The sequence below is a fragment of the Orbicella faveolata genome, unplaced genomic scaffold, assembly GCF_042242905.1.
Source record: "Orbicella faveolata isolate gen_17 unplaced genomic scaffold, um_ofav_v1 contig_27, whole genome shotgun sequence".
Taxonomy (NCBI): domain Eukaryota; kingdom Metazoa; phylum Cnidaria; class Anthozoa; order Scleractinia; family Merulinidae; genus Orbicella; species Orbicella faveolata.
In genome coordinates this window covers 532,501-549,708 of record NW_028301555.1, presented here as the reverse complement: position 1 = coordinate 549,708, position 17,208 = coordinate 532,501, and positions in this window count along the sequence as shown.

Genomic DNA, 17,208 nt, shown 5'->3' with positions numbered 1-17,208 from the left:
CAAGGTGATCTTAAGTTAATGGAGTCAGTACTTAGTCCTCATCATGAGGCATATCATCCTTATTAGCTCTGCGATTCTCTGTCGCTTAATATTCTTTGAATCGGGATCAATATTTACTTTGATATTAATTAATGGATGACGTTTGCATGACCTCCATTGTTCGCAAGAGAATTGAAAATACTTCAGCTCCCTTCACTGCTTTTGCTCGCCCTGTTTCAATTTACTTTCACACATTTTATTTACCGGAATTCAGCCCAAGGGAACAATAATGACCTTTCATTTCCCACAGCAAGCGTTTTCTCCCCGTTGTGTTTAACAATAAACAGCTTTTTCTATTTATATCTTTTCCTCGAGGAAGGCAGGTGAAATCATTTTGTCTGAATTTGAAATAAAAGGAACGCCAACCTTAGAAAAGGAAATAAATTAAAAAATCCCTTCTTTAGCCCTCATTTTTGTCACGCACGAGCGACGTGATTGTAATTTTAGATCGGTTGGTTCGAATGAAGTTAAAAAAAAGTCCTACTTTATAATTTCTAAGCTAATGAAATACGAGGTTTTTGTTTTTAGTCTTTTTAAAAGAGACGTACGCTTTATTAAATTGTTGTAGGAGTTAAAATACCCTTAAAAGCACCTAGTAACAGATTAGAAACTCTGATGCCATCTCTAGACAAGAATGGTGTACATTTCACAAGTGCAACAGTTATAATTTTGTGCAAACAAATCTTCGACGTTTATAAAAGAGATTCATAATATCCCACAAAAATAAAAGCGCAAGGAGAGTTGTGCCTGAAGTCTCTTTTGTCAAGTTATAATTATCGGGAGATTTGAGACACTACTAGTTTTTTGGTTTGAGGCCACATTTTTAAATTTTTTTTTCGATTCTAATCGACATTAACTCTTAATTTGCTTTCAATAGGGATCTATATATACTTCGTTATTAATCGGATGACATTTGAATGACTCCCGGTTTTAAAAGAAGAACTGGAAACACTCCACCTGTCTTTATTGATCTTGCTCGAACGGATGAGAAACGGATGTTCCAGCCGTTTAAAACGGTTTCAAATATCGTTCAAACGGCCATGGAAAAATTTCGATCGGATGCTGTAAACGTTTGAACGGCAAGGGAGAAATTTTAAACGGATGATACCAGCCATTCGAACGGCTAACGAAAAATTTCGAACGGATGATGCCATCCGTTCGAACTGCTAAAAACCATTTTGAAACGGATGATGCTAAGCGTTCGAACGGCCGAAGAAAAGGATTCGTATTGAACGACTAGTTATAAACGGCTCAGCGGCTAAATGCGGGAGATCTTGTTGTTTTGATTCAGGATATGTTTTTGTTCACCTTTCGTAAGTCTATAGCGGTAATTCTCATTACACACTTCTTCATTTCTTCTTTCAAAACTCGACAAAACTTAGAAATAGTAATTAAGCGGTCGTTAGTTTTGAAAACCTAGTGGGCAGACAAATTTTATTATTGTTTTAAATTAAGGGCCACTTATACTTTCTATTCAGGTAGTTCAGCAGTTTCAAACAGGTGCCACATTTTTAAAACGTGCCTTCAAAGTAGAGCTATTTTCGCGTTTGGTTCAAAACTCGATTTAACGGGTAGAAAATCTTCTTTTAACCGTTGTAGGAACAACATTGAATTATAATTGCAACATGGCTAAACAGACTGCTATGATATATCTATAGTTGAAAAAAAAGAATTGAGACTTTTGAGCGAATATTAATTTTTTTAGAGCGCCAGCAATATGTGTTATTTTTCCAGTTTCGGCGGGCATGAAACTTGTGTCGAGCGGACCGAACTTCAATCAATCCTAGAAAACTTCAATTGGAATTTTTAATGAAACAAAACCCATTTTAGTGATTGACTAGGTAAGAGCTTCGAAATCCCAGCTTATGAGAAAAATCGAATTTTCGAAGTAAAATCAGTGGTCGGTTCTTACAGAGACAGCCTCTTAAGTTTGCCTGTAACCCATTTTAAGTCTTTTTCGGGACATAATTTATCTTGACGCCCAGCGCCAGCCCCAATCCAGACAATTTATGTTTTCTTGTTGTTAAGCCGCTAGCCAGATATCGCACCGAAAAGCTCTAGGTCGAGTAAGGCAGATGTGAAGAACTTTTGAGAGCCGTTTAAAATCATAGTAGTATTGTCAGCATATTGACTAATCTTGATTTCATTTCCACGCACAGTGATCCCTTTTATATCTTTGTTTTCTCGTATGTTGTTGGCTAATATTTCTGCGCAAAGAATGACTCCTGTTTCCTCTGACTCCTCTTTCAGGGGTGAAGTAATTGCTTGCCCATCCGTTATTAAGGAGGCAGCTTTCTATGTTGCGGTAGCACAATTTGATCCAGCTTATTAACGACGATCCGAAATTGAAAGAACCAAGCGTTTTCCATATAAAGGGCCATTCAACTGTTATAATGTTTACGCCAATGGATTAGTCCAGTGTTTCAGTAACACAACTTTTATTCATCAGCAACCATGATGCTCCGAACAACAACAACATGTGCTTCGGAAAACTACTTAAAAAATGTGAGTCCCGTATGTGACACCGCTGACCTACACGTATCGACATTACATCTCTCCTCGGGTAGTTACAAGCAATAATTAAAATCATGGTGGGAAAAAACAAAGACAATGCTAACAGCGAAACGATGAAAACAACGGAATCGTGCAATCCGCTGCAGTATGAAAAACGAATGGCTATATAAAATATATTAACTTGGCTACAAAGGTTTTAATATCAGCAGAGTTTTTTAAGTTATCACATAGTCTTTCGTTCAGCCAGGTTTCTTGATTAGTCTACCACTGCGGGAGGATACGGGTGGTGAAGGGGCAGGTTGATCTGCTGCTGCAAGCGTTGCGTTGTCTTGATTACCATTAGTTTCGCTTAAGTGTGCCTGACTAGATTCCTCTTGGGGTGCTGAGGTTGAGGCGGGTTGACAGACCTCCGGTCCTTCGAAGTCGAGTGGCACTTGCTCATCGGGGGTACTGGTTCGGTGTCAGGTATGGTACTTCCTGGCAGGTTGGGTGGTTTCTTGAAATGGGAGCTATTGCAGGCTACTTCTTTCTGATCAGTTGCTCGCCTGGCGGTGATCATGGAACCTTTGACATCCAGGATTGTGTATGGTACAGGTTCGAAATGCGGACTGGCTTTGTTAAGCCTTCTCTGTTTCACCAGTGTGATATCTTCAGCATTCAGGTCGTGCGGTTTAACCTGTCGTTTCTGGTCAGCGTAGGCTTTCATCTTCGCCTTTGAATCTTTGTCCTTCTGCATGGCTTCCGTGTCAGGAGTGGTTTCCATGGTTGGGAGTTTGATCCTGACAGTTCTGTTCATGCATCACTGATAAGGGCTCTTCCTAGTATTTGGGTGAGTTGTGGCTCTGTAATTGGCTAAAAAGACATATAGCTCTCTCCTCCAATCTTTTCCTTGACGGTGGGCAGTTCTTGCGACCTTGCCAAGGTTTTACATGAACCTTCTACACGACCATTAGCCTCCGGCCACAAGGGTGTGATTTTTCGATGTGTGAAACCTTTATCTTCCGCGAATGACTGAAATGCGTGGCCTTGGAAAGGGGGCCCATTGTCGGTTTTCAGGACTTCCGGTATCCCATGAGTGGCAAAGATACGCTCTAATGCTGGGATGGTGTCCTTTGCAGCAACGACGGAAACGATTGCTACCTCAGGGTACTTCCAATATGCATCTAAAACGATCAGAACCGTTTCACCTGTGAGAAACGGGCCAAAGAAGTCTGCCGATGCTTGTAACCATGGTCCTTTCGGTGTGGGAGACATCTTCAGAGGTTCACGTTGGGAGCTGTTGGCACTGGCCCGGCAGGGCATGCAGCTACCGATTTTTCTTTCCACGCTCTTGTCGATTCCTGGAAACCATACCCTTGATTGCAGGAGCTGCTTGGTTTTTACAATTCAGAGGTGCCCTTCATGGCAGATGCTGATGACCAGCTCCTGTAGGCTTTTTGGAATGACCAGTTGGTGACCACGGGTTACAACACCTTCTATATAACTGAGCTCACGAAACACCAGTGCGTACTTCGCCAGGTCTAGATCAGATTTGCAAGCACGATGATTGTCAACCTGAATAAGCGGAATGAGCTTCCTGAGATCCTTGTCCTTCCTCGTTGCTGCTTGAATATTGGCCAGAGAGATGGCATGGGGTGCTGTATCAGTGATAATGCTGTGAACGACCTGCTTTCTTGCTTCGCTTGTTTGGATCTCGCTTTCAGTGAGGGGAAGCATGTGCCTTGAGAGGTAATCTGCTGCATTATGTTTACCGGGGCAGTACTTTAGCTGGTAGTCAAATTGTTGCAGGTAGAGCAGCCGGCGTTCAATTCTCATGGGTGTGCTGCTGTGCGGATTATTGAAGAGAGGAATCAGGGGCTGGTGGTGAGTTTCAACGACGAATGAACTTCCGATCAGGTACTTGTAGCAGCGTTCGCAAGCCCAACGGATGGCAAGGACTTCGCGGTCGATCTGGGGGTACCGTTTTTCAACTTCTGTCAGGCTACGGCTAGCACACTCAACGGCTTTCCATCCTTGGGGTTTCTTCTGCATGAGAACCAACCATAGGCCATTGGGTCCGGCGTCTACCAGAAGCTTCGTGTCCTGATCGGTTTCATAGTATCCTAAGACAGTGTCACTTGATAGTGTGGCCTTGAGTTTTTCGAATGCTGCCTGCTCGGTTTGCGACCATTGCCATTTAGCTCCTTGATGGGTGAGGTCGCGCAGGAGTGTGGTCATCTCCGCGAAGTTGAATCCCTCGAGAGCGTCATCAGCCGAGCTGCAAAATGAATACGAGCACATCGTCGCCAAGCTCGACAACCATTTCATTCAATTCCCATGGTCAACCCCGACTGTGTCCGTAGCAAGTTGGAGAAAATGTGTCAAAAAGAAGGTGAATTAGTGGCGCAGTATCGTGTGCGATTACGGCTTCAAGTAGCCAAGTGTGGGCTCACGGACCTGGATGACGTGATTTGAAGCAAAATCCTGCAGACTATGCGCGACAAGAAACTCCGCCGGGAAGCAATGGTGAAAAGATATACATTCCAACAGTTACTGGAGCACGCGGCGAACAAAGAAGATAACGATCGCTAAGTTCAGGATATGGAGCAAAAGCTTGCACCGGTTCAAGAGCGAGTTAACAGAATTCACCCAAAGAAAACCCGGACACCAAAGGATAAACACAAACCCAAGCCACCGCAAGACGAAAAAAAAAGGAAAGGCATGCCAATTCTGTGGTATAGACCACAAAGGGCCAAGATCAAACTGCCCCGCCTTTGAAAAGACATGTGGCCTGTGTTCAAAAAAGGGTCATTTCACTCGCACGTGTAAAGGCAAAAATAACCAGAAAGGCCCTCCACCGAAATCACGGTCAACAAGATAGCAGTGCGCCCCACAGATACCCGGTTATTTGCATTCGCACAAAGAAAGCCTGTACCTGGGCAAACACAAGTCCATTAAAGCAAAGCTAATCGTAAACGAAGACTTCCACTCTGTCGCACATAAACAGAGAAGGATCCCTTACAACTTAGCCCATGATAATGCGTGTGTTTTTGCCTCATACACCAATTTAAAGACTATGCCTTCTGTTACGGATAAATATCGGAAAAATTCATTCCAAAGGGTTATTTTTCAAACCTTAACTTGATGACTTTGTTGTCAACAAAGGTACGCGCATCATGTTCTATAGTGAAATACATCACTGAGTTCATTGGGTGTCGGTGTTTTTACAGGAATGTATATTGACATTGTTCGATTTGCGCCCACAAACACTGGTACAAACCAATTTAGCCTTCTTGCAACTGTAGCGGAGATTTGTGCATCCAGTAGAGCATGAGCATGAGATTATTTCCTGGCGGGCTTTCGGAATCGGATCTTGTGTCATTAGGAGTGCTTCAAGTTTGTTATCAGTGATCTTCTTCCACCCTAATGTTTAAGGATCTGGAAGATGAGGCTCTGAGCAGTGCGCTGGTTTCCATACAATTGCCTGATAGTAAACACGCTTTACATTTAGTAATAAAGCATTACTTGTCGGTGGCAGTGCCTCTGGCTTTCCTTTCTTCGAGAACAAAATAGCTCGGGCCTCGTCAACTGATCCAATGCTATCCAATTTGTACATTTTACAAACCAAATTCCTCGACTTCTTTCATCTTTTCTTCGGTTAGCTCTCCCTCTCCTAGAGAGGAAAGAAGTGTCTGTTGCTTTAGGAATACTTTTCAAGCTGATTTCTTTAACTGGTTGCATATGAATGACGTTGTGTCGCAACCCGTTAAGACATGAAAAGGCAGAAGAGAGGATACAGAACCAGCTGAGAGATTTCCGTAGATAGCCCTGATGTTGAAATACTTTCACTTTGTAGCTGTTCCAGACATCATGTACAGGTGTGTGTACAGGTTAGGACAAGGGATGTGGGGGACATGTGCAATAAGAAGCAACAAGACATCCGTATCCCTTGCCGATACAACTACGTTGCCAAGACTGCTGTTGACGCAGTGAGCCATCAGACGTGTATCTGCTTCCTCGTGGGTTGCCTTTAGAGCAGACAGGTCGATTGCTCTCTCTGATGATTGCACTTCCCTCTACAAATTGCACTTCCATCTACAAATCCACCAGCAGCTACAACAACTTTGTCTGGGGGTGCGTTCACAATGAAGTGTTCCGACAGGAACCTGGCTAGATCTGACTTGTTATCTGGCAATGCAAGGAAGTTTGGCCAACTGTGAGGGAGAGGGACACTGCCATCGTCAATAGCACTCGGATAGGGCGAGTAAACTTTGTGCGTCTTTCTCTCGTTCCTGACTTGATGGAATCTTCTTGATACCGATCAAATATGACGTGGATTTGCTGATAGCGTGATCCAGCTTGAAGGCATGCTGCTTGAAAGCTCTCTGCAAAGTCCCCCAAACGTTTGAGCATCAGATGGTCTCCCAATTGCAGAAACTAACGCCAGACCATCTATTAATAGACCTGAGCTGCCTTGAAGCTCTATTTCTCTTGGGCAATTTATTCCACTTGTAATTAAGTCTGCCAAGACAGATTTCTGCCCCGTTCTGAGACTGCCATTCATGTCTGCTAACGCGACTGGTACAGGCATCAACTCATATTTTAGCACACTGTGGAGATCAACTTTGAGTTCCGCTTCATAAGCAATGATAAGGCGTTGAAGGACATTTCGGCCGGCCCTTAAAATTGTGGTTTGTTCTTCTCTTTGTCAATAGTTGGAGCGTTATTCTCATGCATTGTGTCCCAGAATCCCACTTTTGATGATCTATCTTGCTGCTGTTGAGAGACGCTTGGCAACCTTTGCTCCACGAATTCTTTCATTTGTTGCTGACCAAGCTCTTTAGCATTTAACAGCGAGAATTGAATTTCATCAGTGACAAGATCTTTAGTAGCAATGTTATAAAGACAGGTTGGATGTTCTGGTGGTGAAAATACCTTGAACTGCTTGAGAATGGTGAGCAATGAACATTCATCCTTCTTGTCACGATCTTTCCTCCCAGGAGTAAATTCATTGTGAGAAAACTTGTCTTCTTGGTGCAATCCAAACATCGTGTGTGTATTTCAGCTATCTGCAACCTTACGTTATAGCAAAGAGCCCACCTACTCAATACTGATGACGTCTTGGTTATGCCCACGATTCCTCCACCTTTTTTCCCTATCCCGTCCAGCCATTCAATGCTGATGACGTCTTGGTTATGCCCACGATTCCTCTACCTCTTTTCCCTATCCCGTTCAGCTATTCAAGGCTGCGATCGGGACTGACCTGGTTGAACTTGCTTTCATTCCATTTGACAACGAAGTTCCCCTTTTTGAACTCTTCTAAGACTTCCTTTGGCAACTGCTCCATCTCTCCAATGTACACTGATCCCCATCTTGCATAATTCAGATGGTCATATCTGTAAAAAATATGGCAACATCTGGCGGAAACTGTGCAAGTACAGGTCCCATATCCCCTCTCTCTGAGCCCGAGTGAACATAAGGAGAACAGATACCATTTCCATGTAGTTCCACCAAAACTTGAAGTTGACATTTTCCTCGGATCTTTGTGCGACGATTTCGTCGAGCATCTTTTTCACTCATGGTGACTTCAGGGATGTTATCAGTGCTGCAGCATTTTCGGGAGAGCAAGCAAGAGCAGATACTTCTTGGAAGCGATCTGGGTACGATTTCTGGCAGAATTCTAACAGAAAAGGCATCTGTTACGCTGCAAAATGTAATTAACGCCGCAAAATGTAATACTAACGCAAAATGTAATAACAATCGCCGCAAAATGTAATACTAACGCAAAATGTAATAACATCAACGCAAAATGTAATAAAGTTATCAACGCGAAATGTAATAACTTTTCAACGCAAAATGTAACAACTTTTTTAACGCAAAATGTAATAACTCCTGAATTGCAAGTATGTTCAAAACAAAAGATATGACAGGCCTACACGGACTCCCCTCGTAAATTGCGATAGCGATGCATTTTAGCCTTCAATTAAATTTTCGCTGTAACGAGCGTATCTTTTAGAGATTTGTCTCTCTTGTATGATATAATCGGAGGTTTAGTATAGATGCTTTTACGTAAACATCATTTTGTTTATCCTCCGCCATGTGTTCTTCGGTGTCCGTTGGAGGACAGTAAGAAGGCGTTTTGGGGGCTGTGTAGTCGACATCCTCGTCACCAGATGTACTTAGCAGTAATTCGTTGTCTGAAATCATAGTTGCTTCAACAGGACCGCTTGGTTTCGATTCTTCACGAATCTCTTCAGCTGCTGTTTGGAGCGTGACAACTTTAAATTCAATGTTACTCAGGGAAAGTTAGAGAAGTTTCTCAATTCAGTTCCGCTCGAATAGTTGTTTGGTGATCTTTTTATATCAGGATAGTTTGTGGTTGGGATCGAAGTTGTAGCTTTCCTATTGGTCCTCCCTGAAGCAAGAGGGCCAATGAGGTGTAAGGGAAGCTAGAGTGTATTTCTTTGTTAAGGCTATTTTTAAGCTTGGGCTTCCCAAATGGAAATGAGATCGCTCAAGAGTACTATAATATACTTTTACGCTGTGCTGCGTATTATACTCAGTCGAGGACGAGGCCTCGGGTGTTTTTACGCGCTATAATTTGCGTATTATATTCTTGTTTTTTACATTTTTGGGTTTTAATTTTTCTTTTGGACTTTTCTCTTTTTATCTACCCCTTTACCAACTGCTTACAGAGAGATTCACGGCAATTACACTGACTTTCAATCATGTGTTATTTAAATTAAGGTAAGCCTCTCACTGGGAAGCCAAAGTTTCTTTAAAAATCTCATGGCAATCAATCAATGGCAAAATCAATCAGCCATACCTTTGTATGAGAAAAAAGAACATGCATTTGCGGATAATTTCATGAAGCTTCACACAAAACAAGGTCCTCCTGCTCCCCCACGCACACCCCTTCCTCGTTCAACCAACATGGCAAAGGAACATCTTTCTTATTTTGATTCGAGGGTGTGTAGAATTCATAATAAAACCAGTAGACCTAATATACAGGTTATAACTTAGGTTCCGAAAAGTCAGAATCACGATACTGTTACTAATTTTTGACTAAGTTAAACATACTTGCAATTCAGGAGTTATTACAATTTACGTTATTACATTTTGCGTTTAAAAAGTTATTACATTTTGCGTTGGAAAGTTATTACAATTCGCGTTGATAACTTTATTACATTTTGCGTTGATGTTATCACATTTTGCGTTAGTATTGCATTTTGCGGCGATTGTTATTACATTTTGCGTTAGTATTACATTTTGCGGCGATTATTATATTTTGCGGCGTAACAGCATCAGCTGCCGCCACAATGACTGCAGAGTAATCTTGTGGGCACGCATAGCTCTCTTGTAGGATTTTCTATTCATGACATGTTCGGTTGCATTTGGCCCAAGCAGTCCACTCTCGATGCATTCTTCGACCAAGCCTGATCATTTCATATGGTTTCCAAACGTAGAACAATACAAGTATCGTCATTTGTTCCAAGTAAATCAACCAGACGATCGATAACCTCTCTGTTTGCTACGTTCCCATACTTTCTTCGTTTAGTCGTCGCTTCGTAAACAAAATTTTTGCTGTAACTTGTAGCTTCTCTTACATCGTCCTAGTTTGGCTTATTACGCTTCTGACAGAAGATGCACAGCTTCAAGTCAACTTCCAAAGTTCTCTTTAGGGTCACAACTGGATCCATTCCAACATTTCACAGCTTTAGAACAGCTTTCTACTTGGCCAGAAATCGAGCGAAAGCATACTAAACAACGAAGATGAGTAACCAGGCTTCCTTACCACTGGACTGGACTCAGACAGTGAGAGCGAAATTAGGTAAGCGCGACCGTGAAGGCGTTTCTGTTTTCACATTCAAATGCGTAGCCATCAACTTCATTGAAAAAAAGCCCCGTTGAACCCAAAATAGCACTGCATATGACACACTTTTCTGTTTTAATTCGGCCAGTTGAAAAGAACGTGTTTCTCTGTGTGAGAGAATATATTGAAAACATAAATGACGTCATACATTGGCCCACGAGACAGGCAAGTCTTACATTCTTCAAAATAGGAAGCATGTAACATATTATAACTGAACTGGCTCTAGAAAATCCAAATTTGTGACATTTAACTCAGTAGTTTCCCGTTTTGTACACTTTTATCATTGCGATGACATCATTTGAAATGTCAATTTTCTGACGTCATTTTCAGACTGAAGATCACAAAATGAACTTTGGTAACAAGCATTTTCGTTTTCAGCACGTCAGATTACTTCAGAAAACTCTTGTTACCAGCTTTTACTAAGTAATGCTTCTTGATTTTTGTGAGAAGGACTTCATCCAAATACCGACTAGTCTAAGTCATTGATTTCATCCATTACTCATCAATATCATCTTGTGGCTGCAAACGTATTTGGCGAAGAAAAAAACTTAAAAACTTAAAAGAGACGGATGCTAATGCTGGCTCAAAACACCTTCAAAGAAGTCCTCATTCATATGTGTGCCACGAGGGACAAATCTACCATATTTCCGAATTTCTAGCCTGGCAGCAAGGGAGGCTTTATATTCCTTCAACCGGACGCCAAAATCGTTTTTTTGTTGCTCACGATAAACGCTACGAGGTGTTTCTCTCAAGTGGGGAGAACACTGATTCCCCAAACCTAAGGCGCAAAGAAGTAGTCTGCTTGTGGAACAAACATGACTTTCTTGTTGGGTAAATTAAAAGAATGACAATCATTCCAACAAGAGGAAAAAATGCCCATCCATTATTTGATTGGAAAATATCGAAAACGGACCATATTAGACTAGTGGTTAATTCTTTTGTTTGTAGCTTGGACTGTCAAAATTCTACAAAGATTTCAAACGAGATGTTCCGTTCACGAAAATACACCGTCCTGGACTCTTGTCAGTTCGTCCAAAAGATTCCAGCAACTCCGTCTTCTGAAGGCATTCTTTTACTCGATGACAAAATTCTTTCAGAAATCGAGAGCCACCGACAGAGACTGGAGGTGCAACAAAAGAAATTGAAGGAAGCTCAAGAGAAAGAAAAGAATGAAACAATAGAACGTATGAAACAGGGACCTGCGAAAAATATGACAATAGCGGTTCCAAAACAACTCTTAAAAGATAAAGGAATCGCGTTTATCTCAAAGGCCAAAAAATCGGAACTTGTACAAATATTCAATACTCAAGCTGGTTATGTAAATGCTTATGACGGATGTTTCCCTAAGCCGAAGTAGTTTTACTTTGCTGACAAACACCCACAAAAAAAAGTCGATAACCACGTAGTCGATTCTTGTCAGCGTTCTTGTTAGTTTCATTTTCAGACTGGTTGGTTACTGTTCAGTTGTTTCGTTATTAAATAAAGAGTTGGGTAAAGTGAAATATTGCACAATTGAGAATCATCTGTATTTGTGATTAGCACTTTGCGTCTCGACATCGTCAACAGGAGCTTCAGATACAAGGAAAAATGCATCTAACACAGATAAAAGAATCACAAACGAAAGAAATGGTACAAGAAAGCAAGTGTCTTTCGTGCGCAGTATAACAGTCGATGAGTAATCGATGGGTCATTGATGAGTAATCAATTACATCAATGAGTAATCAATTACATCAATGAGTAATCGATGTCATCGATGAGTAATCGATAGGCCACAAAATTTTTGGGCTTCGATTACTCATCGATTACTCATTGATCATCGCCAATAATCAATGACTAATCAACTGATTACTCATCGATTACTCATTGATTACCAATTGATGTCATTGATCATCGATTAGTTATGTCTAGTTTTAACAAAAGAACCATATTCTTCCGTCCTCAATACTCTTACAGACTATACAAATAAAAAATGAAATTCTCAAAAGTCAGTTGCAACTAGAGCCGAAAGCAAGCGGTTTCGATGGAGTTTGTAGTTTTCCTTGAATAGAACGTTGCTAAAAAAATTGTTGTATGAGGATAAAAATACTTTGCACGCTCGTTATAAAAGTTTGTTTACATCCTCAAAAAACAAACAAACAAACAAATAAACAAACCACGTGGGATCATTTATTATAACTGTTATTATTCTGTACTAGTGGTCGGGGAATTCACGAGGAAAGCACAAAAGTGACAAATATGAGTTCATTGAAACAATTTGGTACCGTTTGACTTTGGTATTGTAGCCACAGTTTTAAAAAAATATAACACATAGTCACCCAATGTTGGGTGTAAAAGGAAGCCATATCGAAATTAATATTCAGTTGACAGTAGACCGGCTGTGGAGGTGTTTCAGACTGAAATTAATTTTTGGCCATTAATTTTGTTTTTCAAGTTTGTGAGCCTAAATTAAGAAGAGATCCACAAACGTAAACCGTAAAAAACTTGAAGGAAACCAGTTTTGATAAAGTTGCCCTCTTTTAAAATACAATTTGCTCAGAAATTAGAAATTCAATCTCTGGCTAAGCCCATCGGAAAAAATTAACTAATTGCACGAACTAAAAGCAGATATAAGAAATAAAGAGATATTGTTTAAACTAAAAAAGAGAAATTTATTTTCTTCTTTTCAGAGAAATACAGAGTCTTAGAAAACAGGTGAGTACTATTTCAATATCTACTTCTTCACGCGCTTCTTATGGAGATTATTTCAGTTTTGTAACCTGCATAACATTGTTAGTTTTTAAGCAATGTTTGCAACAAATTTCCGTAAGTTCGAAACTTAACAGACCGAAACAAGAACCACAAAAAAAAAAAACTACGAGCACCAAATCCAACAACACTAGCGATTTCAACACAAAAACTTCCCCCTGATTGTTCGCTCTACAATAGTATAACGATAGTTTTGTTTTATTAAAAATTTACACCGCACATACGCTTTGCGGCCTAAATGCGCGCACTCTCAATATGTACCGGTCCTAAATGCAGCAAAAGGGCGCATACAAGCCTCAATTAATGGGCAAATGCCGTATCAAGCTATAATGGTAAATGCACCAGTTCTTACTAAAACAATAAAAGGTTTTATTATATGGCTTTGGCTTGTGGCTGATACAATGCGAGATCTGAGCGGTCATTATGCAGCCGTAATGCCCATGGGCCGATTATGGATTATGCAAATTAGGAAGAGCCCGGCTCTGAAAACTCAAGCGCATTGAAACGATGAATGCCGATTAAAAACAGTAAGAGAAAGTAAATTTAATTCCAAATAGCTAAAAGTTTAGAGATTTTTCCTTAGTAAAATTTATTTAGAAGTTGTTTTGGACTTACCAGCCGGTAACCTTAACAGGCACAAGCCGTGAAAAACAATCAAAGTTTTCCTAGTCTTAAGTAAGAAAATCGCTAAGTCAGTGAAAAACACCAAAATAAGGTAAACAATAGCTCAACGAGTTGAAACTGCAAAGGGAAGAACTATTTTGCGAAGTTGCTCCAAAAATTTGATGGTCGGCTTGCATTATGACTGGAGTTTTCATTTGTTCCCGTCTGTTAAGTTGAAAATTTACCCATGAAGATGCCCGAGGAGGCACTCTAGGATTCCCCGCGAGTATACATACAAGGAATTTCGTAAAAGTAAGAAATGTGTTGGTAGCATGCGAAGCGTTCTCCATTTGATGGAACTAGGCGCGCACGTTGGTCTTGGGTAATGATCTCGCGTTTCGCCAAATTCGAGTAGCATTTTAAGGTCAAAAATACACTCCAATTCCAATATGGCCTGCATGACGATTCTAGCGCGATCAAATAAATTCGCTTCGAAATGGCCGAGATTCTCATCTAGGACGCATTGAAAACGATTTTACAGATCCTGAAGATGGATTTTGGGGGAAAAACAACTCAGAAGGTATCGTAAGAAATTCTGAAGTATACTAGAAATTCGAGGCCAGTGTGGTTCAATTGCAACTAAATAGCTAAATCAGTACCCTTCCGATCGCCAGTTTTACCTTCAGCATCTCGTTTATTCGGATCGCTTATTTGTAGTGAGTAATCTTACGTGGTGTAGAGCTCATATGTGGGCTGGGTGACTTTGCAGGGATCCAAATGTAAATGTAAATGTTTTGCAGCGTTTTCGCTGAGGACAAAAAGCTTGACTCTAATTTGTATATATGGTGACTGTAACGCGATACTTCTGTTTACGTCTCGGAAAAAAAAACTCGACTTCCGTTCTGCTTTCAAGATACGTTTGCTTTTGGGTCGCACTTGGGAAATCTTTGCCAGAATTTGTTTACTTTGCGGTGGAAATCTGTCATCGCGGGCCTTTGCCTAGTGCGAACGCACGTTTTCTGCTTTGGCAAAAACTTTGCGAATCGGCAAAACATCAAAGACGCCGTAGTGCTTGGGTTGGGCAGGCAGATTTTCGAAAAGTCGAGCCAAACAATGGGAATCACAGCGGTAACTGTCAACGCTTGTCAGCGTAACATGAAAAACGATACACGCGGGAAGTCCAGTTCTAGTTCGCGGTCTTTCATCATGAACGGACTTGACTATTATTATAATCCCGCGCAATTTCAAGGTTTTCAAGGTTCTTACGGCGATAGCATGGAATACCTGCAGTATGCTCCCGTCTACTATGATATGACTGGAAGCAATCTCGTTCCCAGAGTCTTCGTTCCCCTTGACCAGCGGTCGGAAAACGACAGCTCTGGGAGCAACCATTTCAGGCATGCGCCATAGATGCAGACTGCGCAGTGAAACCGGATAGGCAGAATCACCAGAATTCGGTTATTTCAAAATGGTTGCTCCCAGAGCTCTCGTTTTCCGACCGCTGGTCAAGGGGAACGAAGACTCTGGGAACGAGATTGGACTGGAAGGGGAACGCAATCGAGCACTTCACATGCGAGCATTGCGCAGGATAACACTCTACCGGCCAGGTCCATGCAAGCAAGCGCTTCACAAGCGTCGTCGTCTTCATTTTCCCAATCGTCTCCTGATCTTGAACCTGCAGATACTGGAAAACGATCTTATGAAAGATGGCTAGATGACGAAGAAAAAAATGCTATCAACCTGTGGGCCGAGAATTTCGATCGCATCAAAAGCAGTCAAGCCCGCAAAGCTTGGGATGACATCGCCAAGCAAATAAATTTGAAATCTGGTACTGACAATTATCTCCCACTAGTTCGACCCTCCGTTTCTGTCTAAAAGTTTTCCTTTCCGGTTGCGGTTTCAAATTTTTGTGGTTTTTTAGCCGGCAAAGATGAAAACTTATCCCAAGTGCGACCCACACCTATATCAAGACAAATGGTTTGTTTCAGCATCAAATTGGAACAGTAGAGTAGTTTGACTTAATTTTTTGTTTCGCTATAATTTTTTAACCTTTTTTTCTCCTATAAAGTTCCACTGAGTGAAATTTTTGTAAAAGAAATATTAGTTTCCATGAAGGCAACCTATTTTTTTTTCCAGAAAGTACTTTTTGCGTCCTTTCTAACGAGATATGGTAAACTGCTCTGCTGTAAATGTTTCGTGAGAGTATTATGTAAAGAATATCACGTGATAGAATGAGTTAAACAGAATGTGTTGGTTTAGTTAACTTAGCTGATTGTTTGGATCATATTCATGGTAAGATGCTTAAGTTTCTGGAACAGTTACTAAAGTTACTAACAATAAAATTTTTAGTTCACACAAAAATGTTCAATGTTATTGTTTTCAATCAGCAGAAATAGAAGAGAGCGGGGGGAGATTTAGTGATAACTATCACTAGTAACTTATTCGAATTTGAACAATACGCAAATGAAATTATTTCCTATAATTTCACGAGTGAACCATTTGATTACTTTTTAATATCATGGGTAAATGTTACGATTACAATCGTGGTTTTTTGACTTGTTTATTGTATCGAGAAATTTCGCGGGATCGTTGCCATGGCAATTTTGGGTTTTCACATATGAAATTATAAATAAGCGATGAAATTTCGCGCCAAAATTAAGGGGTAATTTGTCACCCATGATATTATGTCACCAATCTACCCGATACTCGTTTTCCTCCAGCGAAAAAAGCCTCATTTCTGAACTCACAACAAGATTTCGCGACATCACTCCCGAAAAACAGAAGTTGACCTCGACGCTTATATTTCAAAAGTGAACTTTATCACTGACATCCTCAAATGTTGCTCTGCAAAAGGAGAGATGTTGAAGTGAACGGTGAAGTGAAAGTCAGACAAAGAACAGAACTAAAATGTTAATAGGACAATCACGTGACTTTTGGAGGGCATAAAGTTTATTTGTGGCCCGCGTAGCATCATGACAAGAGTCATTTGATTATCATTATTATCAATACAGAAGGCCAAATCGTACAAATTGTTTAACAGAGATGTAGCATGAAACTATGATATGGAAAGTTGTTGCCACAATACGACCAGCTAAACAAGAGCCAAATAAAATTCTCTTGTTTTACAATAAAAGTCAAATATAATCTAGTTTCAAAAAAATTAATGACAATGATAAGCAGAAATTAAATGACTGCCTTGTAAGCTCCCGCCATCCCTCTCTGCCACGGCGAGCAAAGTGAAATTACAACGAAAACCAAATAAACTCAACTAACTTCTCCGCATCTTTCCAAACGCCGTCCGTGTTTTGCCCTTCCATGAGGTATCGATTCAATTTCTATCTGTCTCCTGACTGAATAGATGATTTGTGTTCTGGTTTCGCATCGTTTTCTTCCGTAAATAGCTTGGCCTTCGCTTCAAACATTTTGTTGGCAGACATGAATTCGCTGTTTTGCAA